Consider the following 27,811-nt stretch of genomic DNA (forward strand, 5'->3'; position numbering starts at 1 on the left):
TATCAAATACCACTAAAGTTTTGATACATCTGTGACAGTGGAGATTTACAGTTTACTTGACTTCTTGCACTTTTAGTCCCAGTAAAGCAGAGTTTGGGGATTATATACAATAAACCAAGATTATACAAAATGGGACTTACAGGCTGAGTCCCTGGATTCACAGCAAAGCCCCTCCCAGAGGTGATTTCTGAAGGGCTGAGGCACCATCACCTTCAGGATCTGCAGAAACCTTGCTCTTGCATTCTGATGTTCCGGGGCACCAGATGTTTGCAGCCCTGCAGACACCATGTCCCACCCCTGGTTTTTCCAAGCAGAATTTCCTACAGGCAGAGCATGGAGGAAAACGGAGGAAAATGCCTTCTTTCCCCATATGGCCACTGCCATGGCCCCCAGTGTCCACAAGGCTCTGTAGCCCTCAGACACATCTGCACTCAACCACTCAGGTCTGCTTGTAATGTTTCTTCTTAACCAGCAACCCTCTAAAGATTTGCTAATTCAACAATGAAGTACTCAATATTTTGACATAGTTACTGTGCATTCCAACACACTTTGCCCCTCTTATTGTCAATTCTTCAAAAATGAAGAGAAAGCAGTAGTCAATGTAGAGCATTTTAATTGCTACACCAGTTGACTTTCAAGCTCATTTGGCTCTGTTTTAAAACTTTAGAATTAAACCCTGGTCTATTCTCTCCCTGTCTCTTGCCAACCATAACACTTATTTAAAATTCCCTCTTTTCCTGACGTATTACAAGTCTGAAAGCCTCCATGGCAGTTTAAGCCTTGGCATCTTTTCAGCAGCCCCCTGATTTATGAGCTTAGGGTTTCTACATTCTAGCTGCTTTACACTGAGGCTTGAAAATGTAGCAAGAAAATAAAAAATAAATAAAAAAGAGAGCTGACTTCTAGCAGCGGGATAGTAGTGCTCAGGACGTGCCGATTTAGTTCCCTTCTTACTTGTGAAACAAATGGTGTTTTATGCTTAACACAATCAGGACCATTCTCTATCTGTTGCTTTCTAACCTTCCCCACCTGTGTGAAACCCAGCCAGAGCTTAATGAACATACTTGGAGCTGTCTGGACTGAATTAGTCCCAGTAGGAGTTACCCTTCAGGTACTCCCCAGTCTCTCACGGCCGTGTAACTGCAAAGCAATACAAGAAACCTTTACACTGGGGCTAATTAAATAAAGGTTTGCCTCTGCTAAGTGCATTTTTCCCTTCCAAAAGCAAGTAATGTCTCATGTGTTCAACTATTTTGGAAGCATTTGCAATTATCTTGAAAATTTGGGACGACAATTTTGGCATGAAAATGGGGGCAGAATGTGATTTTAAGCAACATTTGTCTTCCAGTTTTAAACCTTCTTCACTTCTACATATCAAATTATTACAATAATTACCTTGCAAATATAAGGCATTACCAAAATAATGTTTTTTCAAAATTCACATACAAAATTTTTGTTCCTACTATTCATGCCTTAAATTTGCATTTTTCCCACTTAAAATTCTAGAAAAATTATCTTTTTGGCAGCAGATTCTTTGAAATGAAATTACAAGCTGGCTACTTTGACCATATTTCACATCCCAGACAGCAAATCCTAAAAATGTCATGAAGACATGCTAAAGTAATTTCCTTCATGCTAATTATTAGTTGTAGAATATTGTTGTAGAGGAGTAATTCAGCAGCCTGAGATTGCTTCCAAAGTACCTATGGAGGGATCTCCAAGTGGGTTTATACACTGAAATTTCTGCTGCTGGCTTTCTTTCTTCTGACTGATGTATAAGACAACTCCATATGGTTTCCAACCTGAATAAGCACAAAAATTTCCATTAAATTAATTGGAGCATTGATATGAAGCAGGCATATTATGTTTTCCAGTCTAGCTTAGACCAGGAATGGGATCTTACTGGTCTGCAATCAAGTGGATGGCCAACCATGCTCAGGAACGTTCACAGAAAACCCCAAATTGCCCAAGTTCTCTAAGTGCAATCCCCTCACCATGAGCTTTAGCTGTGGATCCTTTCCATGGTGTTCAGCTGCACAGACTCCAATCCTCTCCACACTCCAAGGAGGATTCCAGCACACTGAAGAAGCCACTTCAGCTAATACGGGGATCCAGAGAGTTAAAATTCCCTGTTTATCATAAAGAAACAGAAAATGCTTCCTCCTGCACTTCACCATGAAACACCATCAGGAATGTTTGCTGAACTTTTCTTCAGAAAGAGCCTTGCCAGTTCCTTGCCTTGAAGATAAAGAAACCAAACTTATGGCCATGACAGCAGCCAAGGTGTCTGCTCTGGGTGCAGAGAAGGGGGTGAAAACTGCATAACCACAGCCCAAAATATTCCTCCGAGTTTGGGAAAGCAGAGGATGAAGCAGGGCTACTCCACAGAGGATGCTGAATCAGATCAGAATATTTAAGAAACCTGCCAAGGCACAAGGGTGTTGGTTAAAGTAGGAAACGGGCAAACCAAGCATACAAGGCAGAGAGAGGCAAGCTGTCAGCTACGTGTCAGTAAAAACATCTCTGACTGTGAAGGAGAAGGCAAAAATTCCATTGAGCCCTGCACAGGCAGGTGTCCCTTGGGGGAGACATCCAGGGACAGCTCAGCATCACAGAAGGTGCTCACTAAAACAGAGCAGTGCTCAAACAAAGCAGAAATCACTCTTCCTCACCCTGCCATTTAGCTGAACTCCAGGGGAAGCCGGGCATCCCCACAAAGAACAGAGGGGGCACTGGGCTGGGCACAGGAGGAAGGGCAGATCAAACACAAGAGCTGGAGCAGCAGTCGAGAGGTTCCCATGCAACACTGGTGAAGCAGGTGAGTGTGCACCAGTCTGCTGAGCAATAAGGGACTTCTTGCACATCTCTGAGATGTGCAGGCCAAGTCTTTAGGGACCATTGCCCTGGGGGCTCTGCCCAGCTCCGATCCTGTGCCGGGCACTCACAGAGGCGAGGGGGGCAGCAGCTGAGGCCCCACAGCCACGCTGGGATGGGGAGGGCACCCCATGCCCATGATCCTGCAGTCCTGGGACGGCTGGGAACCCCAGTGCTCCCACAGGACAGACAGACAGACATCCTCTCTCCAGGCATCAAGGCACCCAGGGGAGGGATCTGTACCAGCTCTAAGCTAAGGCACAGAACTGGGAAAGAGACAGTCTTCTCCTTGTCCACCCTGCCCAGCAATTCCAGTCCTTGGTCCTCCCTACCCAACCAAATCCCCAATCTCTACCTGCAGAATCAGCTCTCCTGATCAACCCTGGCCATGATGAGGAAATGCAGTTTTAGAGAAGTGCACTGGATGAGGGCAACACTCATTGGGCTGCAGAGCTCTTTGAGGAGCTGCTCCTTTTGGATTATAAATCAAGATAACTGTTGAAAGTTACCTTTCTTGCTTAAAAAAAAATTACAAAGTGCCCCTTTACCAGTGAAAATGACATGCAGAGTTGAAGAACTCACTCTAGCTGAATCACTAAGTACAAAGGGGCATAGTGTAATTAAGTTCAGTGTCCTTGTGGGAGGGAATGCAACAAAACCTAGCACTGTGACATTAAGCTTTAGAAAGGGGATTTAAAAAAAAAAAAAGAAAAAAATAAAAAAGAGGAAGCCAGTCAAAAAGGCCCTGAAGTCAGAAGTGAGGAAATTAAAATCCTTCAACTCAGCATGGAGGCTACTTAAGCAACCATAATAGAGTCCCAGAAGGAATGCGCAGCTTTTCAAAGAAACACGGAAGGCAAGAAAAATAAAATTAGCATGGGAAAACAGCAAGGTTCAAGAGGTTATTTAAGCCAACCAGGTAGAATTCAAAAAGAAGTGAAAACCTATCTGAAGGGAAGGAACACAAGCCAAGGAAGGCTCTCCCCATCATGAAAACATAGCTCAAAATTGTGATGACTGAGAAATGGTCTGGGCTGAGGGCAGGGGTGGGTGCGTGTGGGTGTGTGTGAAGGAGAAAATAATTAGTGAAAGTAAAAATTAGTAACTGGAAAAATGGATTTCCAGGGTACTTCAATGGATAATAACAGCAAATAAGGGGATTGCAGAGAAAAATCAGTTACTTTTCATCAGCATGTAGGCCACTGTGGTACAAACTGCACAGCGTGGTGGAGTCTAGGACAAACAGAAGGGTTAAAAAATAAAGGAGTGGAAATGTAACTGAATTGGAACCCAAGAGATCCCTGGAGCCAGCTGGAACAGGGAACTGCTCCCTAGGGTGGTGCAGCTAGGTGCTAATCACAAAATACGATTTTACAGTGAGCCCAGATGGAAAATGGAGAAATTCCTGCACCAAGACACTATTTCTATCTCTCACATGCTCCACCAAAAGCCTCTTGATGCCCTATGCAAACCAGAGTGAGCTGTGAAGATCTGGGGAGCCCTGCAATCCCTGGGAATGCCTGGAGACCCCAGCCAGGGCAGCACAAGGATCACCAGAGAGAGAACAGAGCCCAGCTCAGTGCCCTGGGGCTGCAGAGAGCCCAGCTCAGTGCCCTGGGGCTCCAGCAGACCCAGCTCAGTGTCCTGGGGCTCCAGAGAGCCCAGCTCAGTGCCCTGGGGCTCCAGAGAGCCCAGCTCAGTGCCATGGAGCTCCAGAGAGCCCAGCTCAGTGCCATGGGGCTGCAGAGAGCCCAGCTCAGTGCCCTGGGGCTCCAGCAGACCCAGCTCAGTGCCCTGGGGCTGCAGAGAGCCCAGCTCAGTGCCCTGGGGCTCCAGCAGACCCAGCTCAGTGCCATGGAGCTGCAGAGAGCCCAGCTCAGTGCCCTGGGGCTCCAGAGAGCCCAGCTCAGTGCCCTGGGGCTGCAGAGAGCCCAGCTCAGTGCCATGGAGCTCCAGCAGACCCAGCTCAGTGCCCTGGGGCTCCAGCAGACCCAGCTCAGTGCCATGGAGCTCCAGAGAGCCCAGCTCAGTGCCATGGAGCTGCAGCAGACCCAGCTCAGTGCCATGGAGCTCCAGAGAGCCCAGCTCAGTGCCATGGAGCTGCAGCAGACCCAGCTCAGTGCCATGGAGCTCCAGAGAGCCCAGCTCAGTGCCATGGAGCTCCAGAGAGCCCAGCTCAGTGCCCTGGGGCTCCAGCAGACCCAGCTCAGTGCCCTGGGGCTCCAGCAGACCCAGCTCAGTGCCATGGAGCTCCAGCAGACCCAGCTCAGTGCCCTGGGGCTCCAGCAGACCCAGCTCAGTGCCATGGAGCTCCAGCAGAGCCAGCTCAGTGCCATGGAGCTCCAGCAGACCCAGCTCAGTGCCATGGAGCTCCAGAGAGCCCAGCTCAGTGCCATGGGGCTGCAGCAGACCCAGCTCAGTGCCATGGAGCTCCAGAGAGCCCAGCTCAGTGCCCTGGGGCTGCAGAGAGCCCAGCTCAGTGCCATGGGGCTGCAGAGAGCCCAGCTCAGTGCCATGGAGCTCCAGCAGACCCAGCTCAGTGCCCTGGGGCTGCAGCAGACCCAGCTCAGTGCCCTGGGGCTCCAGCAGACCCAGCTCAGTGCCCTGGGGCTGCAGAGAGCCCAGCTCAGTGCCCTGGGGCTGCAGAGAGCCCAGCTCAGTGCCATGGGGCTGCAGAGAGCCCAGCTCAGTGCCATGGAGCTCCAGCAGACCCAGCTCAGTGCCCTGGGGCTGCAGCAGACCCAGCTCAGTGCCCTGGGGCTCCAGCAGACCCAGCTCAGTGCCCTGGGGCTGCAGAGAGCCCAGCTCAGTGCCCTGGGGCTGCAGAGAGCCCAGCTCAGTGCCCTGGGGCTCCAGCAGAGCCCAGCTCAGTGCCCTGGGGCTCCAGCAGAGCCCTGTCCCAGCTGCACCCAACCTGTTCTGCAGCACTGAACACACTGCCTGAGCTCCAGTCATTTGTGTGGTCTTTTAAGTAATTATCCTTTGCATTATTCAACGGGAGCACACAGTATTTACTGGATTACTGGGTCTGTACTGCCTTAAAGACACAGCTCAGTGCTTGGGAGCCAGCTGTTAGCAACAAGCAAATATTTCTCTCTTCTCCTCCCTTTTTAAGCTCCACAAGAAGTTTCTTTAAAAGAAAACAGAAATGGGGGTGCTACAATAAACATGCAATATATTTTATATCTTTTATGCGACATATTTGGTGAGTCAGTTACAAAACCAGAAATGGCCACAGCTCGTTAGAGTGCCTTATACAGACTCCAGCTGAAATAGGCAAATTATCTTTCCATAGGCAAAGCAAGGGCCACTTGGGGCGTGGGGGTGTTTGTGGTCAAATATTGATTTCTGCACATACTAAAGGACTCATGGTGTGCCCAGCTGCAGCACATGGCAAAATTCTGTGTGGTTTCTGCCATTCAAAAGGCACATGGCATCAAAGAAACAGAAAAGGAAGGGAGTGAGTGCCAAGTGGCCACTGCAGAGAGAGCCCCACGGTGAGGGAGAGGAGGGCAGCTCCCACTGCAGAGTCCTGGTGAGCAGCACAGGGGACACCCTCCAGCCAAGGATGCAGGAGAACCCCTGTGCTTGGTGGGACGAACCAGAGCAGCCAGAGGCATCAAGGCAGAGAATGAAGCAGGAATATAGAGAAAGTGGAAGAGAGATGGAAAATAGCCCCCTGCCCTGTTTTGGAATTGGATGCTCTGCAGCTGGAGAAGGTTCCCTCTGAGCTAACAGGACAGGACAGAGAGCTGGCCAGCTGGGATGGGGATAACTGCATGGGGGCTGCAGGTGGTTAACACACACATTCAAGCAGTTGCTGTTTCATGGCACAAATGGTGGCTTCTGATGAGAACCATTTCTGCCCTTGTACGTGTACGTGGACCCAAGGACAAGGAGCCACATGGCATCCATGGATAATGACAAAGCCTCAGCACAAGGCACAGAGACCAGCTGGTGTTGGGACAGCAAACCTGGCTGCCAGGTAACCCTCCAGACAGAGCTGCAGGTTTCCTGTCCAGTCCCAGGTAAAAGAGATCGGCCTGACTTGGACTTCATAAGCTGTGGTAGATCCAGGTTATGACACGAAAGGAGGGCAAAAATGACAAACAGTTTATTTGGGAGACAAGGCATGTCCTCCACCAGTGCATGCAACTTCGTGTCCCCTCGTGTCATCTTCCACTGATAAACAGTCAGACACTGGCACTGTCTGAATAAGGAACTGCTTGGGGTGGCATTTTCATATCAAAGCAAATGAGTTTAATAAGGGCTTACCCAAAGAAAATCTGGAGCTCTGTGTGGTGGGAACAAGCTGTCTTTACAAACATTCCACTGCAGCACGTGCTGAGCACAAGAATGCAGCAGCTCAGGCAGAAGGTGCCTGCAGCCCGGCCCTTGTCCCCAGATGTGCTCCACGAGAGTACAGATGCACGGGGGCGGTCATGCTCCTCCAAGGCTTTTCCTGGGCAATTCCAGTGGCAGAATTTTGAGCTCTGGGAGGGTTCTTCTGCCAGCTTTTCCCACTAAGTCAGGTTTTCCTCAGTCCCCTTCCCTGCCTGCAGTTCCAGCGCAGCCCCAACCCCCAGGTATCACCCAGCAGCAGCAGAACCAAGGCTCAGGCTCACCCAGGCTGGTTAAGCTCACACCTCAGTGTCCTGTGCTTTTGACAGTGGGATTTCTGCTCTGCTGGCTAAACTTTACCCATGTTTACACCACATAAATGGGGATTCCAGCAGAACTAAAGGAAACTGCACTGGAATTATAGAACTGTCAGAGAGCAAAATTTAGTGCAAAGTTACATTAATCTTTTTATCAATGACATAACTTGCTATCAACTAATAAACTCACTCTGGCTATGCTTATCCAGAGCTAGGAGCAGGGAAAGGTTATTGCAAAGTATCACTGAAACTCTGCTTGTCCAGCCTTGGGTTGGCTGACTTCCACGAGGAATGCGTTTACTTAATTGAAAAGGTTTTGGTTAAAGTTTGCCAGCAAGAGATCACAGAGTTCTAGGCAACACATACTGTGAGTATGAACTCCATTCAACCTTTGAAATACCTCTGTGAAGGCAGGAAATTGAAATATTGTGCTATATTGGCAACTAAACAGTCATTTATCATCCATGCTAAGTTTGGAGCACAGTGAGTGGAATGATTTTTAAACTCTGAGGGTCCTGATTAACAATTACAAGGTGTGTTTATATAGATACAGATTATGTACTGAAATATAGTTTCAAGAAGAATATGAGATAATCAACAGCTGTATCCACCCTCCTATTTGCCTAAGATCAAATTTGGCCTGTGCTCAGAGGCACAAACACTATATTAAAACACAACAGAGTTAAGACACCTACTGACAAAAGCAAGGAAATTCACAGTTAAGGGGGAAAACACGCCATATGTTCTGCAGTACCTAGGCACAACAGGGAGCATTCAGCTCATCATTAAAGAGGCACCCAGTTGTGCCTAGGTACTGCAGAACATATGGAACACTTCCCTGCTCATGTCTGAATTTCCTTACTATTGTCAGCTTATGGATCAAGCTTGACTTTTTACCTTTTTTTTTTAAATACACGGTGCAGAGGACTATTTTTTGTTTTATAGAGTTATGGGGATTTTTTAAAGTAGTTGTTTAGTTTGTGATATACCGTTTTAAATTTATAATTAACAGCCCCACAGACTGATAATTATTACAAATTTGATTATTATTACAATACATAAATTGCTGCAAGTCGGCTTTCAAGAAGCGTTCAGGATAACTGGAAACCATAACTTGTAAAAATGAAGCAGTGATTTGCTCAAGCAGTTTCTGGACAGACCTCTATAGAACATTACAAGAGGCAGGACTCATTGGCCTTCCTGTATCTGAAAAGCAGTGGTTTCATTTTATACTTCAGCCCTTCTCTCTAAGGTATCTCAAGGTTTTAACTGCTTAAGACAATGCAATCAATCTATTGCACTACAACGTTTATATTTTAATTAGCAGACTGTAAGGAGTCCCCAGCTGGAACTGCCAGGCTGTGCTTGGTAGTGTACATCTATTTATGAGATCCAAAGGGCTTATAGTCAAAGCTGCTAAGGAGCTAAAAGAGCAAAGATAATGGTTATTGTTCCCATTTCAGAGCTAAGCAAGGATGGACTGGGACAAGCTGAACTGTGCAACAACTCCCATCCAGCAGCCAGGATCCTGCTCGGGCGTGCTGCCTTTAAAAGTAAAGCAAAGAGAAACCCAAAGAAACAAACAAACCCAAACAAAACCAAAGAACCTCCAGCCACCCAACCCAGCCCGAAGGCAGAGGGACGGGCACGCAGGGCAGGGACAGGAGGGGACAGCTCGGGAGGGCGGCATTGCTCGAGCCACCTCTGCTGCCACCCGCGTGTCCCTTCCAGTCCCTCCTGGCCACGGAGGAACCGGGGAGACACAGGAAAGCGGTGTGCCCAGCATGCACAGAAATTAACTTTTCACTGAATGTTCTTTCAGTGAAATCAGAATTATTATAATAATAACAACAATTTTTAAAACGTTTTATGCTTCTGAAACGTACGAGTTTTCCATTTTCCCCACTTTGCTCAGAAAGAAACAAATTCTGCAGACTGAGTAGGCCACCTGTTTCCTGGCCTTATGGGGTGCTGAGCCATCACTGCTGCTTCTGCTGTTTTCACAATTTAAGGCAAAACAGTGACAAGAAAAAAATCCTGCACAGCCGAAGAGAAACCCCGCCATGCCCTGGGATGCACTGCTGGCCTGCTGGGACACCTCTGGCTCTCTCCCAGCCCTGGGTGGATGCTGAGGAGAGGAGGATGAGGAGTGGATCTGCCCTTCGGTGCCTTTCCCCTCTTCGCCCTGGGAAATCCCAGAGAAGTCTCTTGCCAGAAGGGACATTTGTGGGTTTGTAAGGGGGTATTTGGGGGTTTGTCACCCTTCCCAGCCCCACACTGAGCCATGGGGCTCACCCCACTTGGCCAGAAGGGAGTGAGTGATAACCAAGGGAGAAAAGTCACCTCTGTCTGACAGAGCCATTGCCTGGGGCACAAACGAGGTCTCCAGGCTGGAGCTGTGTCATCATCCAGAGGAATGCGATGGAGAAAGATTTCCACAGGAAACTGCCCAGCCTCTTCCTCCTCAACAACAGCAGGCAAGGACACTGCAAGATGCTGGTTTCAGCAAGCCTGGGAGACTAAACCTGTGAAATTCACCCAACCTCCCCAGGTCTGCTTAAACCTGTGAGAGCTGTACTCTCAACTCAGTCCATGCAGAAAATGAAGGTAAGAATGAGATTTAAATCAAAACAATGAAACAACTCAGTCACAGTATTAAAACTCACTTAGGTTCCCCCTTTGATCCTTAAATCACCTTCCTCCCCGTGTGACAGACTATTAAAATGCTCTTATGATCTGAAAACAAAGCTAATTCATATTTGTAAAAGTCATTTTAAGCAGTATCACAGGTTAAACAATAAAATATACATACATACACTAAGCTCAGTGAGTTACCTGACTGTGCTGACATTGTCAGGGCTGTGAGCATCCCTGGCAAGCTGAACCATTTCATGCATTTGCATAAAAGTTAGGGTGGAAGATTTGTGAGGAGAACACTTGCCATAAGCAGAAAGAGACAAAGCAAAGTGCAGAGAGCAGTGTTGTTACACTCAATTTTCAGTGCCAGCCTGCTCAGCTCTCCTGGGAAGCAATGCCTTTCCCTTTATTAAAGTCCTTGAGAGAATGGATACTCTACAATTCAGATTTTAATAGTCTGTGTTGACGTTGACTACTCAGTTATTAAGCTGTCTTCCAGAAGTTCACAGGAGCCCTCCCTGTGAAGAGCTGTGGAGCAAATCCAGCCCTGGTCCCCTTGAGACGTCCTCTGGTGCCTGGCCTGTCCCCAGGGAGCCCCTGCTCTGCCCAGGGCCGGGGGCACTGCGCAAGCACAAAGCCCTCTGCTGATGGGAGTTTGCCTGGATTCAGGAAGCAGCTCCAGCCTCTCCTCCTCAGCACTGGGCTGACACGGCCTCAGGGATGACCGGGGATACAGCAGAGAGCAGCAGGGGTGCTCCTCGCCCTTTACTCTGGCACTCACAGATAGAATTAGGTTCTAAAGAGCAAAGGAGGCTGACAGGACCCCTCACGAGAGCTCTACCTTCCTCTCAATCTTTAATCCTATTTTAGAAAGTAACAAAACCTCTCGGATGACCCCAAACCTTGGAGATGTTCCAATTGCTACCTTTTAAACTCCATTTAAAATGTCAATAAACCTTTCCCGAATGCCTGCCACGCCCATGTCAAGACCTACATCTGTCTCTGTGCCAGCATTGGTCCAGCTCTGTGCTTAGATCCCATCTCCCCACGAGGCAAAGAAACTCTGGAGCCTGGCTGCAAACCCAGAGACATCACAGCGAAAGGGAGCAGTCCCACAGTGACTCAAACCACTGTGGTCACTCAGCTGCAGAAGGCTCTGCAAAGCTGGGGATCGAGCCCACTGCCCTTCAAAGGTGCCGAGGTCTGGTGCCAGCGTGCCCAGGACAGAGGTGGGATCTGCACCCACCCTGCTCCTGGCCACAGGAAAATCCTCCCGTGCCACCGGAGCTTCTGCTGGCCAGGGAGAGGGGGCAGCTGCTCCTGGCCTGTGCCAATTAGTCAGACAGGAGTTATATCGAGTAACAGGGCACAGAAATGTGACCTTTTCTCTGATGAGGTTTTCCAATTGCCGGTCATCTGGAAAGGGTGTGTGCAGGCAAGGGTCAGGAGTTTAGCACGGGCTACACCAGCAGCATGGCAATAAACGATCGTGCAACAAGTGCAGATATTAGCTGTGTGCACATTTGAAATCCTGAAACAAATTCACCAAAGATTTAGGACTTCATTAAGGTCAAAAGGGTTATGCTGTAGTTGATAGGCACATTTGTTTTATTAATTGAGTCATAAGTTCTGGCAGCCTGAAAATAGATTGCAAAACATGGATCAGCTGCTTTTGATTGCCATGAGAGATCTGAAAGCCTGCCAGTAAGTCTGTTTGCAGCTCTTAAAAATTTTGGCTTAAAACCTGTTTTAAACTATTAACAATTACTTTTTTTTTTTAAAGCATGCAAAGAGGGAGGGCAAGATAGAAAGAGAAGCACATGTTTCCTTTAGACTCAGAGCACAAGAGTTACTGATGGAAGCATCCTCCTCTCAAGGAGGCTGATTATTTTCCAGACAGCCCAAGCTCTCCCATTCCCTGGTGTCCCCAGCCTTAGTGTTTTAGCATCTCATGCAGCTCTCAGTGTGTTTTAGAATGAAGAACATTTGGTCAGCATCCTGCTAGAAAAGAAATGTGCAGCAAAAGGGGAAGATGTCCTGTCTGCATGCCTTGTTTTAAATCTGTAGAGCACACAGGACAGGAACACCAAAAGGAAGCAGTGTGAAGCACGCCAGGGCCTGCACTTGCTAAGATCTGCCCCAAACGTGTGTCAAAGTACCACCAACAAAATAGAGAACAGCTGTTTTCCTTGCACAGTCCCAAGCCCAAAGTGATCCTATCACAACTCTGAGAAGCTTTCAGCTATGCAGATAATGTTTCATACGTGAGTTTCTTAAGCTTCAAACCCAGTGAGTCTCTCCTATTACGCCAGCACAGCACTGGGATGATTTGTCAGCTGCTCTCCTAAAAGCTGACACAGCCAAAAGTGGCTGGAGGCCAGACAGAGCTGCTCAGTGTGCCCTGCCCTGAAGAGACTTCATTACAGGACATCCCAATGACATAAAAGGTTACAGATCTGGCACCTTCATTCGCCTTCCTTTGTACCTTGTGTTGAAGTCTGGAGGCGGGCTGAAGGACAAGGACTGGCACCAGCAGATCTCTCTGGTAGTGAAGAGCGTTTGGGATTCCCAGCAAGCTCTCCAGGAACAGGCTCTGCCTGGCCTGCCCTGTGTACACAGGCCCCTTTTGGAAGTCATTTCAATGTTGGAATGTCATCTGAAAGTGGCTTTGCATTTTTTAACAACTCCTGCCCAATTGCATGTATTTATTTCAAGCCTGCCCAATGTCTGCTATTTACAAATACTGCCATATATTTAAAACCAAGTCACTCCCAATTAGCTCAAGTGTTTAAGAAAATCATCATATATTCTGAATGATGAAAGATCACAGAAGGAGGTCTCCTAATGGATGGCAGGTGTGGGAATGAAAGCATCTAAAGACTGTGAGCCAAAATCTAAGAAGGCACAGAATATCATAATTCACTTTAAATTACACCTAGGTCACAAAGTTAAATAAGACCTTTGGCTCAGAAAATATTTTAAACTACCACCATTTTTAGAATAGAAAAACAAAAAAACAGCCCCCAAAATGCTGATTCTTTATAACAAGATATGCAAAGTCAGCTATATATGGACGATAAATATAAAATAAATAATAAATATAAAATTAATAAACATAAGATTGAAAACACAGATATTTTTGCCTCTGCTTTCAGGCAGCTATAAAGAGCCTTGATAAGCTCTAGTCATCCACAAAGATCTCCTCCGTTTTGTTAGAAAACACTGAAAACCAGCCAGGCTAACTCACATTTGAAAGTTTGCATCCACTACACATTGTAGTAACAAAACTACTTTTAGGATCTTCCAACACATACAATAGCACAAAATAATCTTTGTCACAAAAATAGTAGAGTAAGATGAAGAGATTAGCTGGATGAAGCTCTCCAACCCGGACTCTCATTTGACAGCCCAGGAATATTGCACAGACCAAGGTGATGCTGTTCAGTTACTGTGGTGAATGCTGGCACTGAGCTGTACCACAGCAAGATTTCTTTTCTTCCAAAACTCCCAAGTCGAGTGATTAAGCAGTAAATTTTCTGTTTGTAAATGTTCTTACAGTTACTGGGAAAGCGGGGAAAATTAAAACTTGAAGATGCTCGAACAGTTAGAAACAATTACCAGATGAGGTACGAGGGCAGAGACAGGGGAAAGGATCAGTCCCTCCAGAGGCAGACCCAGCTGCGGAGCAGCAGCAGGGCAGGGAACTCTGGCCCTCTGGCAGCCCCCTCCATCCACCCACCGCCTCTGGCAGTGCACACACAGCCTCCAGGCACACAACTGACCCCTAACTGAGTTCCATGACATGACTGAAGCTCGTGCCAACGTTCTGTGCCCCCTGCCCATACCCAGGCACAGACTTTGCATGTGCAAAGGGAGGAGCCACATATATGCTTTTTATTTCCTAAGAGCTGCACCACAAATTCCACAATGCACTCATTTCATACAATCTCAGGGTATTTGTCAAATGAGATAATACTATGCAGAGCCAGAAATGGTATGAAAACCACAGGTAGAAAGAGATATAATTCACATTTCTAGTAGTGGATCAGTTGCACTGGAATATGTTTTTCATCAGAACTTGGTACCAAAGCTACTGTGGCAGCTGATCACACAGAGATAGTGCTGTGTTTTAGTATCCTTTTGAGAAAAAACACCATTTCAAAGGGAGTTCTCTTTCTCCTTAGGACAAAAATCAAAGCAGCCCCAGCCCTTACCCAAGCTCCCCACGGTCACCTCCAGTGCTCCGACATCCGAGCTCCTGCAGGACACAGCTCTCACCCTGCTGCCTGCTCTGCTGAGCTGGCTTTGGGCAAGGCAGGATTAGGGCAAGGCAAAAGCTGCACCTTCTTGTGTGCAGCCAGAGCAGAGCCTGAGCAGCTCCTGAGCACCCCTGACACCCCTCACTCACCGAGCAGCGCCAGGGGTGATCCCAAAGGGAGCAGGGGCTTCTCCACCTGGGGCTTACACAAACTTTAGTGACCTCCCACTCCTCAAAAAGGAGCCTAGAGGCACATTAAGCCACACGCAGTATAGCTTGTTTGCATTGATTTGCATTCCTTCAGTCATTCCCTGCAACTATCTAAGTAATTTTAAAAAGAGAAAGACAGAACAAAACCTGTGTTGTATGTTAGATTCTGCCCTCTGATTCTGGAAGCACTTCTCACCACAGCAGTTAAAAGCAATAATGTGAAAAGTCTGTCACTTCTATTTTCACAACATGATTAGAAATCTCTGAAGTTTTGGATATTTTTTTCCCAACCAAAATGCTTATGTACTGATCAGAGGAGGTCCAAGTTATGCTGTGAGAAGCCATGGTGTATGCTCCGGGCCTAACTGAAGAGGTGAGGGATGCAACCAGCAGGTGAAACCCCAGAGTTGTTCACCTCTAGGATTATCTTCAGCCTGGCATATTGATTTCTCTGTTTCAAAATAATTTAAAAGCTGTAAGTACAATTTTCAACAGACAAATATAAAACATAACTGTTTCATTTTTGTTTAATATTAGACTATCTTGTCTGTCTTTTGAATATTTGTTTCTCTCTTTAAAAACGGTGTTTTGCAGTTGTGATGGTTGTAAAGACTATTTGTAAATAAGAATGGATTGGTGGCAGATCACAAGCACCTCTGCTGCCATTCATTGCTGTCCTCAAGCAGAGTCACCGGATCTTTCCATGCCACATCTGCTGAAGAAATGCTCCCAGGGGGAGCACAGCAGTAGATTAGAGTCACACCAGCCTTGATTTGCAAATTCTAGTGTAAATCAGAGCCACATGAGAGCATGTTAAAAGCTCCCTTTCCTTCTAGGGGAAAAAAAATTAAAATAGAGTGGCTGGTCAGACATCCACAGTAATGTTTTCAAGTCAAATAAAAAAAACCACATTAGAAATAAAAGTGCTCAGAGTTCCTAATCTGTATCTTGTAATAAGCTGAGAGGAGCATTAAGCATTGCCCTGAGAAATACTCTTCCAACCTTTAGGGCAAATCCTTCTGGCCCTGCTACATGAGGTACACAGAATCTGGCTTCAGAGGTCACACATCTCCCAACAGTTCCCCCAGCTCTTTGAATCAACTGCAAATACACTGAAAAAAATCACTGCACTGACTTCAATACCTCCATAAGGCCCAGAAGCCCAGCTCTAAAAACCTTTGAAATAAATCGTGAACTTCAGCCCACACCCAGCTGACATCTGAACCACTGAAAACCTGCTCCAATTACACCCCAGCTCGGCAGCCAGACAAGGCAGCTGTAAGAGTGTATTAGCCTTCTGCTATCACACCCAAACCATCTGAAGTGGAAGTCAGCAGCCCTTAAATCACAAGAAGGGAGGCAGCACTTTCAGTTCCCAGCAAGTCAGAGATGCAGATAAAACTTCAGCCTTAAAACAAAAAGTTGGGTCTTACCTGGGGGTCACCTTCACTGAAGAGGACAAATTGCAATAGTTTTGTCACCTAGAGGCTGTGACAGGGTTTGATGCTCGCAGGCCCAGCTCAAAAGATGCATGAAGAGGCATTACCAGTGCAAGCCAGCTGCAGCCCCAGCCTGCTCCCCTCTCAGACACCGGCCCGTGCAAGCTGCCCTCCCACCCCAGCTCGGGATGCAGCAGGGTGATGCTCAGTTCATCCTTCTGCTGTTTGCCAGGCAAACAAAGATTCCCTTTGATTTTAAATTACTTACAGTTTTCAATGAGACTGAAGCAACTGGCTAGGATCAGATTTTATAAGCAGCATCACGGCATTAATACACTGACTAAATAAAATAAATGCAAGAAACCATCTTGGTTTGGCTACTAAGAGAGAATCTGTCTGCAGCAACATTTGCAAAGTACTTTATTTCTTCTCCTTTGGTACTGATGTACCCTTTCAGGAGCTGTAAGGTTCAGAAAGCCACACACCATCACAGTGCTGCTATTAGCGTGCCCCGCGCTGAGAACCCCAGTGATTGTCACCTTTGTGCCAAGTGCTCTGAGTCAGATCCCTCTGACCTCCAGCGTGGGGCAGAGGATGGCAGTTTCTGGAGAACTCCGTGGCTGGTGTGTCACCCAAGCAGAAGATGCTGCCTCGTGCCTCAGAGAAGGCCCAGGAGCCTTTTCAAAGCACCCATGTAAAGCAGAGGAATTCCTGTGTCTTCTCTCTTGCTGTGTCCCTCTACAGCTGGCTAAGAAAAAGGTCTTGCAGGATGTTCTTGGGCATTTTCCCAGCCCTGAGAGGAGTATCATGATGAGCTCCACTCAGTTCTTCACCAATCTCTCTTCCAACCCACCAAAAATGAGGTACACCTATAGGTGCTGCAAAATCAGCCATGCTGCATCTCGTGATGACTCCAATCCAGCTGTGCAGTGCCCAAATCCCAACCCTTAAATTCCACTTCAAAGAAACCAGGATTCACATTGAAAAGCATGCACAAAAAGTACATGAAGTGAAAAGATATGCACACCACTTTCCTTTGCTCACACCACAAATTACACCAGCCCCAGCAGTTCCTGGTCCAACTCTGCAACACTTACTATTTGTACAAATAGATCTCTGTCACTTATCAGTCAAACAATCGCAGCAAATCTGTTAAAGCCCCAAAAGCCCAAGACTGCAGGAGCACAGAGAAAGCCACCACCATGCTCATCTTCATCTCATGTCTGCAAGCAGACGCAGAGTGCAGAGCTGGAAACGCCTCCCTGGGAGGGCTGGTGTCCTTAACTCACTGACGATACAAATGTCATTATCTGCAATTCAATCAAAAAGCAATCAAGACCTGTTTATTAGTGTATTTTTAAAAGGCATTTAGAGCATAGGTTGGGCACTTATTGAATTTAACTAATAAATAAGATTACAAGAATCAAATAACTGCTCTTGGAAAACAGCACTTTCTGTGGCAAGGAGCGATTTACAATCATTACCAATTTGAAAAGGAATGAAAAGATAAAAGGAAATCATCAGTGGAAAAAGGAGCAGCCATCCATTTATTTTTACTTTTTAAAGAGGATTTGCTATGAGTGTGTAAACACCACACAGGATCCCAGGATGGCAGTATTTCTCACTGGCACAGGACTGGTCTCCTCAGTCTCCAAAACTGCTTCTAATATTCTTCTTGTTTGGATTGAAACTTGACCCACACCTTCCATTCATGTTTTGTTCACATATACCTTTTATGCTGGATGACTTTACTCGTCTTCATCACCTTGGCAAGGCAAAAGGGAAACATTTTTAAAAGCTGTGGCATTACTCAAGCTGTGAGGTGGGAAACTCAAGAGAAACAACATCTTAAAACATTCTGCACGGGGGCAAGTAAAACGTCAATAAGGAAATACCATAGGCTGTTTTTAACTTGCTGAAAGTGTGAGACAGCTGTTAATTTCCTGATCACTCATGTGGAAATGGTAACAATAATTAAGAGCAAAGACTAATCACCAAATCAAAGCAAATATTAAATAAGCAAACTTGTTTTCTCGCCCCAAATCCAGCGTGCAAATGAGAAGTGGCAGTCAAAAGTTTAGTCTTTAGATAATGAAAAAGTACATAAAAAGAAAAGAAAGATCCAGTTTATGGCTGCATCGTGTTAGAACATCAGCAGTGGGAGTTATGGGAACAGTTGGAGCCACGTGGTCAAGGCTGGAATAAAAAACAGAGAATGACATTAAAGTCAGAAATAAATTGTGTATGAAAATAGAAAGTGTACAAGGGAAAAGCAAATCCTGCCCTTTGCTCATATCCGATCCTGAGAAAATGTCACTGCTGTGATGACAGTGAGGGCTGTGTGGTCCTGGCTGCCCCCTGAAGGCTTGCGCTCCATTTCCTGTCCTCCCTCAGAGCTTGATTGGTCTGAGGGCTATCCAGGAGGGCATTAAAGCCAGAGATCAGATAAATACACGACCCCTCTTTGCAGATGAGGTGTGCAGCCCCGCGGGAAGAGGCAGGGAGGGAGCAGCGGGACAGGCGCAGTGCTGGAGCCGAGGGATGAGCACGGAGCCAGGGAGCTCCATTAGAGCTCATGCCCATGGCTGTTGCTGACCATAAATGCTGGGGTCTGCCTTAGGGCCCTGGAGCTCCCCTCTGCCCAGGACCGATCCCACCCTGCCTGGGCAGGCAGCTCCAAAGGGCCCCACGCAAGAGCACCAGCAGCGCCCCAGCACCATCTGCTCCAGCACACGGCCCCAGCCTGCTCCTCTCCTCAGACCCCTTAAAAACACATTCTGCAGGCACAGAGAAAATGGGTATTTCTCCTCTACACTGTACCAGAAACTGCAAGGGAGCATCTGACCAAAAAAGCAGAGAGAACTGGGATCTCACCCGTTTTTATAAATGGATGAGAGGAGCAAAGGACAGAGCCAGACTCTTCTCCATGGTGTCTAGTGAAAAAAGACAGGCAGTGTCTTTCAAATACAGCCATGTCCAAAATACAGCAAATATCACTTAAACATAAGAAACCTTTATGTAAGAGTGATTGATCACTGGAACAGGACACCTAAACAAGAGAACTCTCCTCATCCATGGAGATACTACAAACCCAACTGGACATGATCCTGGGCAACCTGCTCCCATTTACCCTCCCCTGAGCAGGGATGTTGGATGATATGATCTCCAGAGACCTCTTCCAACATCAAATATTCTTCTACTTGAATGGAACTTCACTACAAGAAAAATTAAAAAAAATAAAAAGCCCTCAAACTCTATCTTAGTGACAGAAAGACCAAAATGCAATTCACCAGACATCACTTTATTCAGGATTTTTTTTTTGGAACAGCACACATTTTACTGCACACTTGGGAAGTTCTCTGGAAAAGCAACAAAAGCTGTCTTTCCAAGCACATGATTAGAAAGCCAGATATTAACCCAAATGCTTCCTAATGGAAACCAATGTGTTCTAAGCAGATGAGACCGGGGAAAAAAGGTTCTTCCAAACCTTGTGATGAAACTTTCCAAGTTTAGGTTTGCATCCACATTTTGGCATTTGAACCTAGTTTAATTACTGATTCCAAAGGACAGTTTTCTAAATATTCATCTTTTGGCTACATCCCCACTATCTCTATTCTTTCTTTCTCTCTATCTCATAGATATCATCTCATATCTATCACAAAAGCTGTGAGGAACAGCTTTGGTTAAAAACAAAAAGATAAAAAATTCTGATGGTTAATTAAGAACATAATGAAAGTCTTATGTAAAAACCTCTTTTTGTATCCTATAAAATGAGGGGAAAATGGGTTTTTTATTATTTATATCCACAAATTCCTACTGCATTTTTCAGTCCATCCTAGAAGACCAGAGAACACATGGATCCTGTTTTTCTGCAAAATACAGTGGGCTCTTTTTGTTAAAGCAGTCACTGAAAGCTGCTACTCTTTTACTTCAAACAAACAAAAAAACCCCCAAACTAAACAAAAACACCAGCAAATAACACCAGCCCGTCTCAGATAACTATCTTAGACACAGAAACTTCTGTGAATAAGGTAATAGTTGTATTGCAGAGAGACGTGGCTAAGGAAAATAGGTCAAATTTTTTGCTTGACTTCAACCAGGTCCAAGGACCTCTTAATAAACTGAGAGCAATATTTCATTTCTCTCAGCCTCCTCTCACTTTGAGAAGCAGAGACTTTTCACTCATATCATCAGAGTGGCACAAACACCAGGGAGAACCACATGGGAAATAAAAGAGCAAAGCTTTGAGTGATGTCACTACACAGAAAATTTTTATCTGGAAAAGTGAATAAGGAATTCCAGCAACGGCCCAAGTTCACTTCAATGAATTCCAAAAATATTTGTATAATTTTTAACACATTTTGAAGAGCAGCCACTACAAAGAAGATGATTGTACAGATGTGTTTACAAAGAAAGGTGGTTATTTTGAACGATTTTGAGCTCTTTTAACAAGTAAGCCAAATATTTTTAAATGGTCCCATATTCAGACAGTTCCAGTGAGCTCCATAACTTCTCCCAGGGTGAGGCCTCAGACCCAGCTTCTCATGAACTCACTGCATGAGTTTGATTCTTTTGTTAAAGTCAGGGTGCAAGAATATCCTCAAATAACTGTGACATCTGTAGGAAATACAGAAAGATATATTTCCATGCACTAAAATGAAGCATTGGTAAATGGTTTAATGAATCAATTATATTTCAAAATGGACTTCTGTTTTGTTTTCCATTTCCTCCCCTTGTAAACGGCGTGCCAACTCCAATACTTCACTCAATAAATGATTACTAAATGAGTAATCATTTATTGAGGGCAGTTACAGGCACGTTGGTCTCTATGACAGGCCATACATAATCACCATAGAAATATATAATTACACCTGTCAACCTCATCTCATGCAACTGATTCAATAACTAACAATGTCAGCAGCGGGCTAAGCTTAGAGGTCTCACTGTGTGAAAATACTCATACATGGCTAAACATCTTGGTATTTTAATTGCCTGTCATAGTGCCAAGGTTCTATATTGTACCTATCTCCACAGCAACAGGCTGGAATGAGTCAAGCACATTTAATAACTGCAAAAAGGTGAATTTATAAGCTTGCAGTTACTTTACAGCTCTCACAGACAGTGCAAGGTATTCTGAAGACATCTGGAGATGTAGTTGCATTTGAGAGAACAAGTTCAATTTGCAAAAAAACCTTCTTCTCTGCGTGGACTGTATGTGCACACTCATGTGAAATAGAACTCATCATAGAAATCTGAAAATTGTTTCTAATTACAGCCCCTGGAGAGGTCAGCTCCTGCCTGGAAGTGTACACACGCCCAGTGTGACAGGACATTTCATCTCAACACACCAGGACTGGCTGGGAAAAAACTAAGGACTTAATCATGCCGTGTTTGTCCATCTCATATTCTGAATTACTGGCAGGCGAGGCTGCACTGAGAGGCTGCGCTGTGCCCAAGGGCTAAACCCCAGGCCAGCACAGCAGCAGGAGCAGCCAGCCCTGCTGCCCTCGCTGCTAATTGCACATGGCCATGACAAGGGCAACGTCCCTGGGGCTGAGCTCTGAGCAGAGCAGCACCAGACTCCCTGGGTCACCAGAGCTGCCAGCACAGCCCCACGGGGCGCTGAAAGACAAGCAGATACTGGGAGCCCGTGGCAGAGAGAATGAACTCTTCAGGAAATGGATCTGAGGCAACAAAACATCCGTCTAGGAAAAAAATCATGTGGAAAATGAGAAGGTAAACAGGCAGAAGAACTGCTCCACTCATTGGCAATGGGCAGTTCTGGAGGCTTCCACACGCTAGGACTTTAAAATCAACAAATGTAAATTCTGTCCACATTCTCTCTAGCACAGAAAAACCTTCACCTGGGTGAAATTTCTATGCAAAAAGTTAAGTTGCTTTCAAGCAATTTGTAAGCTCAAATGTGAATGAACAAAAAGTAAACAACATCACTGAGGAAATCCTTTTACTCACCAGCAAAGCCACAGAACACAAGTGGGTGAGAATGCACAGATGTTTAATTGAAATGAAGTGACACATCTTTACAACCTTACTTACTCTGTAGACTTGTCAGGCTATATTCTTCCCCTCTGATGACTGGCCTTCTTCAATTCTTCTGTGTTTTGGCTGAGTTCGGCTTTCTTTCTTAAATATCACCATGAACTGGAACTCTTAAACATAAGAGAAAAGGTGCAACTCCAAAGTCACTACAGAAAAAAGAAAAAGCAGTGGTAGTTTTCACCTACAAACAAATACTTTTCAGTCAAATGATCAAGAAGAGCATAGCATGGCAGAAAGATCAACCCTGACTTCTTCCTGCATGGTTTGGTGTTGCATGATCACAGGAAGGGGATGGAGGGCAGATGTTAAAGCCTATGAATACAGAACACAGGAAAATAGGAAAATAAAATTCACTTTGCCTTCTTGCTTTAATCTACTGTAAATAAAACACCTCCAAATGGAAAACAGCTAATGGCAAACACCATTTTTAAAAAATGGAGTTATTATGGAACTCATCTCCAAAGACAGGATTTTATAAAACAAAAGAGAAATTAAACCCTGTAAAGACTAGCAGAACCTACTGTTTTCAAACTTAGGTCTGAAAAGGAGAATAAGCCTGGTAGTGCCAGGCAAAGGAGCCCTTCTGTTGAAAACTGGAGCAGCAGAACATTTGTTCATAGCAACGTTCAATGCCAGACTGAAGTGGGATTTCTCAAATTAATCTTAAAGCTTTGAGACATTTTCAGAGCTTTTGGAAGGAGATTCTTGCTACACAAGTCAGGACCCACACAGGCACCCTGACCTCAGCAAGTGCTGTCTCCCTAAGGAGCACACAGGTCGGTTGGGAGCAAGGAGAAGCTGGCGGGGTGCGGGGCAGCTGGGACCCAGAGCACACAGCACAGGGGTCCCGTGGGTGCTTGGTCACCTGGCCGAGCCCAGGCTCAGCACGAGGGGCGCTGCCACCATCCCTCTGCTGAGGGGTGACCGGGGCTGTCTCCTGCCTCCAACGCAGCCCAGAACACCCCCACACACAGCACAGATCCTTTGCTGAAAAACCAACATCCAAGCTGCTTCCACTGCCTGTGCTGGAAGTAACACTGACCCGAGGGGAAAAATCCTCAGCAAAAGGCAGCCAGTGGTGCCTGTGCAGGCACAAGGATGTGGAGACCCAGATTTTCAGCTGGCAGAAATCACCCTCACCCTGCTGGAGGAAACAGCAGCTGTGCTGGTTGTCGCTGTTGAGGAGCAAGCCTGGAGCACACACAACCCAGAGGCAGGCACACATTTCCCTCCCTGCATTTTGGGGTAGGTGCAGTTACCATCACACACCGGCCAAGCTTTCTTGGAGCTGCCCCAGAACATCAATCTAGCATGTTCTCAAGCTTATCCTTGGAGAGCTCAGCTGGCCAGAAGACTTCCCAAACGATGTATTTTCCATATCCTTTCAAAGCAGAGAGGCCAGAATAAGAATCAGCTCAAAGAATTTTAGAAAGTCTTTTATAGTCATTGTAGTACTTGAGAAACAGCAAGGGTATCACAGTTCTAAGTGGTTCGTAGTATAGATGATACACAAAGTTACATTCTAAAAGCCTTTCATCCACACACAGCTACTACTGTTTTCTCTACCCATTCTGCCACAAAACTCCAAACCAAGGACACTTCATAAAATCTTTATCCTTTTTCATATCAGCGTTTGCAAGGGAAGGTTGTCAAATTTGCAAGAACTGCTCTTCTGATCAACTTAGTTTATTTTTGGTTTTGCTAATTAGCTCATTTTTCCCTTGCAGCCAAAGTAAAGCAAAAGGAATAGATATTGTTCCTTTATAAACAATGAAAATATAAAAACCTAAAGTTCAAAATAATGATTATTAGAACTCGTTTGAAGTAGGTTTTTCTAAAGGTAATGGCACATTTCAAGCACTGTAAGCTCGCAGGTGAGCAGCTGAAGGAAGCAGAGCCCAGAGCTGGCCTGGCTCAGGAAGCTGCCGTGTGGGAGGGTGACAGCAGCTCAGGGCAGGGCGAGGCAGATCAGCTGCCTGATCTCCAGGAGCACAAAGCCAGGTCACACCAGCCAAGGACCGGCCCCAAGAGCGGCAGCTGAATTTTCAAGCCTCAGACAAGGCCTAATTCACCTCCCATTAAAGTCAATAAAAGCCTCCCATTGACTACAGCAGTGGCTGGATCAGGGCCATACTGATGTTTACTGGGAGCCAGATACAAGGTCTGATTACTTTTATACTGTTACACATCAGATCCTTATTCACTCCATTATTTATGGGCTTGCAAACAAGCAAGAAATTCTGATCACACAGTCATACAGACTCCATTTGCATCCTTGATTGGCATGATGAGAGCTCAGAGAAGGGTTTGAATATGTATTACACGGAGCAGCAGTGCACAGAACCTGCAGGATGCAGTAAAGCAATCAGGCAGCATAAAGAAATTGAAATGGAATTCCTTGGAGAAAGGGATCATTAAGTGCTTAACAAGCATCACTCCGTTATATCTGTTTTAGTGATGTTAGCATAATTTTAATTGTTACCAACCAATCTGTTTTGATAGCTTTGGAGTTATCAAGATGCTAAAAATTTTACGGTGACATCTGAACAATCAGGAAGATTAGCTGCAAAGCCCTCTACCCAGTAGCCCAGTGCCTGTGAATAGACAAAAAGGGGGATCTATTTTCTGTGTGGAACAAAGACAAGACAGAAAGATCAACACAATTAAATATTAAACAGAAGTAATTACATAGGCAGCTAAGTAATAACTAAAACACCCTGTATTTTATTATGCATTTCCAACTAGCCAATTAAATTATACAATATTGTGAATGTGCCTGGCATATCCTGCTGCCTGGTAGGTCATTTAGCCAAGTTTTACTTCTAGTATGGATAATCTTGCTAAAATTTATACTGAGCCAAGGAAACATGCAAGATAGAGGGTTCTACTTTGTCCTCAGCTGACAAAAAGCTGTTGTCCTTTCTAAGAAGTCCAAAAGTCCTCGAGTTCTGTCTGATGCCAGTGGGCTGCCAGATGCAGTTTCAGAGCCATCTGAGGTAGATAACCTAAGAAATGACAAGTGTGTCAGTTTGCAGCCTCAGCCTCACCTACGAGCCCCTCGGCATGGACACCCTCTGGAGCCAGGGCTCCTGCAGTCAGTGCATGCCAGGCACAGAATGTACCGGAGCCACACGGAACCTCAATGGGCTCGTCCTCTTGCTTTAAAATGACACACCTGCTACAAGTGTTTGCTGAATCAGGGCCACATAGGCTATTTGCAAGTGGTCTGTAATTAAATGCAAACTAGTGCTCCCAGCAGAACAGTAGCAACTAATAACGATGATGATAAAGCTAAATATTATCCAGAAGAGAGGCAAAGGACATAATTTTTGCCAAATGAAATATGGCAACACTAGGGTTTTAATATGCTTGTAAGAAAAGCTTGCAAAATCTTTGGCAGCATAAGACTGAGCCTTCCATCTGGATAAATAAGGATCCAGGCTGAAATCTGACAAGTTTTTGATTTCTTTAGGGAAAAACTCAGAACCTAGCAGCATATACTGCCCTTCAATCAAATGATACTGCTATTTAACAATTGCCACCTTAACAGCTCATCTCTCTGATGAAACTGTAACTGGTTGTAGTTATTCAACTCATGCCCATAAAGGAGTATTGGAAAATAATCTCTCTCAGGAAAAAATTGTATTCTTTACCTATGAGGAGAAATAATAAGCTTGAGATTTGGGGTTAATCTGATTAGTCAGGACATTGTCAGAACCAGGATGGCAGGGCTTAGAAGTGCCCTGTTAAATCAGGGTCACACTAAGATACCAGAGGATCTGGCTTTGTTAAGCGCATCAAGGTCAGGCACGGGCCTTTGAGCCGGTCCCACAAAGCCCCCAGCCCCTTCTGAGGGGGCTGCCACAGGCAGGGCACAGGTAGAGAGCAGACGCTCCAGTCTGGGCACTCAGCATCAGCCTCGCCTCTGATTCCGAAGGCTCAGGAGCTGCCAGCTCCGTACTCATCAGGGAAGGCACTTCCACCTGAGCTGCAGGCTCGTGCTCACTTCAAACAGCCATCACAACAGGGCCACCACGCAAGGGCAAGGGTTCGGGGAGGGCTGCTGGGCCACACGTTCCCCGAGATCCTCGCAGGGAAATCTCTTCTGCTGAGCACGTGCAGCAGCTCCTGTCCTTCCTTCAGACGGTGGACATCAAGAGACTCTGCTGAGGTGACAGAGCTTGCTCTGCAGACTGGCACTGCACCTCTCCACTGGTGATGGGGCCCTGAGGAAAGAAACTATCAAATGCTATGAAGATTGTCACTAAGATTTCCCTTTTTTTCAAGTTCAGGCAGTGATGTTTCTTTCTTTCACAGTCACAGGTCAAAGTTCTGATTCCTGCTGCCAAAGAGAGGAGGGCAGTGTGATAGGTTAGACCCTGGTAAATCCATCTGTGACACAAGATTGTTTTCCAGCCCTCTGTGGGTATATTCAGGAACTTTACTGTAAGAGTTTTCAGGCAATTTCACAGGCACTGACACTGGGCAATAGACAACACCAAAACACCAGTCAGTGTCTGACTTACAGGGCTTGGTTCCCTCAAGAACATGTGCTAAACATATTACTTATAAATAATTGGATTCAAAAGGGTAGCAATAGCTTCATAAACAAACAGAGCTTTAGAATAATTAGGAAAAATATTTTAAAATTATGCTGACGTACTACAAGAGGACTCGTCTTTGAACATCTAAGGAGAAAATTAACCAGTAATTAGGCAAGTTCCTTGATCCATCTAAAATAGTTCTGTGCTGCACCCCTGGCAGCAAACTGGAAGCACCAATAGCCTTGACAATGAGTGGAACTTTCAACAATAATTTTGTGCATTTGAGGAAAAATCTTTCAAAGGCTGAAATACAATAATCCAGTGGAACATCAGGGTTAAAGATAAAGGATTTGGGATGCCACACATAACAGTAAAGCCCAGAGTTCTGAGAGTAGAGGTGTTTAGGCTCAGCTCCTGCAAATCTCATCCAGAGGGGGTAGAGACAACAGCCTAAAAAGAGCAGGTCTGGAGGGGAAGACTCCACCAGCAGCGTTTTCTGAGGGGCTCTCACAGCAAAGCCTGGCTGTGCTGACTCGTGTGGCACCTACCTGGCGTTTTTCCTGACATATTCCTGGAGATGGAAGGGGGCCCAAGGGCTGTGCAAAGACCATACTGTCACTCCAGGACAAGGAGTGCAGCGTTTGCTGTCTGCATCAGTAAGAGAAACTCAGGACCTGAAACTGCTTCCTGGATGTGGGGGTATTTTAGAAGCTTTTTCTTGAGTCATATTTCTTATAACAATTTTGCAGCTACTCCAAATCACAAACACTTGAGCCAAATCTCAAGAGTGCCATTCGAAAAATGAAACCTCTTTAATCTTTTCAGGGAGATAATCAACTTAAGTGGTTAATAACTTCATTGTTTTAGAGGAAACTGGTAAGTACTTGTATTCTGAGAAAGCTTCAGAGCAAAGACACTAGCTAGAAAGAATAAAACCAAAACCAAAAGAGTGAAATTATCCAGTCTTGGTGTTAAAAGCCTGAAACATTTTAAAGATTAAATAAGTATTTCGTGTTACTATTTTTAGCTAAAGAAAAACAGCATTGTCCCTATTAGACATTTCAATTTACTTGAAATAATTGCGCCTCAGTAGCTTACAAAGGAGTGATTACATACAATGTGACAATTGTG

General features: G+C 45.6%; 1 long non-coding RNA gene across 2 annotated transcripts in view; it reads right to left on the reverse strand.

The window, feature by feature from the left end:
* Positions 1 to 16,479: 16,479 nt before the first annotated feature.
* LOC136562475 (uncharacterized) overlaps positions 16,480 to 27,811 on the reverse strand; it is a 96,875-nt gene continuing 85,543 nt past the window's right edge. Inside the window, exons 3-4 of one of the 2 annotated variants that reach the window (XR_010784524.1) lie at positions 22,134 to 22,282; positions 16,480 to 18,272 (exon numbers count right to left, since the gene is read on the reverse strand). This is a non-coding gene — a long non-coding RNA (uncharacterized lncRNA). Of the gene's footprint in view, positions 18,273 to 22,133; positions 23,851 to 27,811 lie in introns of those variants that run through there. The other variant, XR_010784523.1, reaches the window with a different exon arrangement.

This window comes from Molothrus aeneus, chromosome 14 (genome assembly GCF_037042795.1).
Source record: "Molothrus aeneus isolate 106 chromosome 14, BPBGC_Maene_1.0, whole genome shotgun sequence".
Taxonomy (NCBI): domain Eukaryota; kingdom Metazoa; phylum Chordata; class Aves; order Passeriformes; family Icteridae; genus Molothrus; species Molothrus aeneus.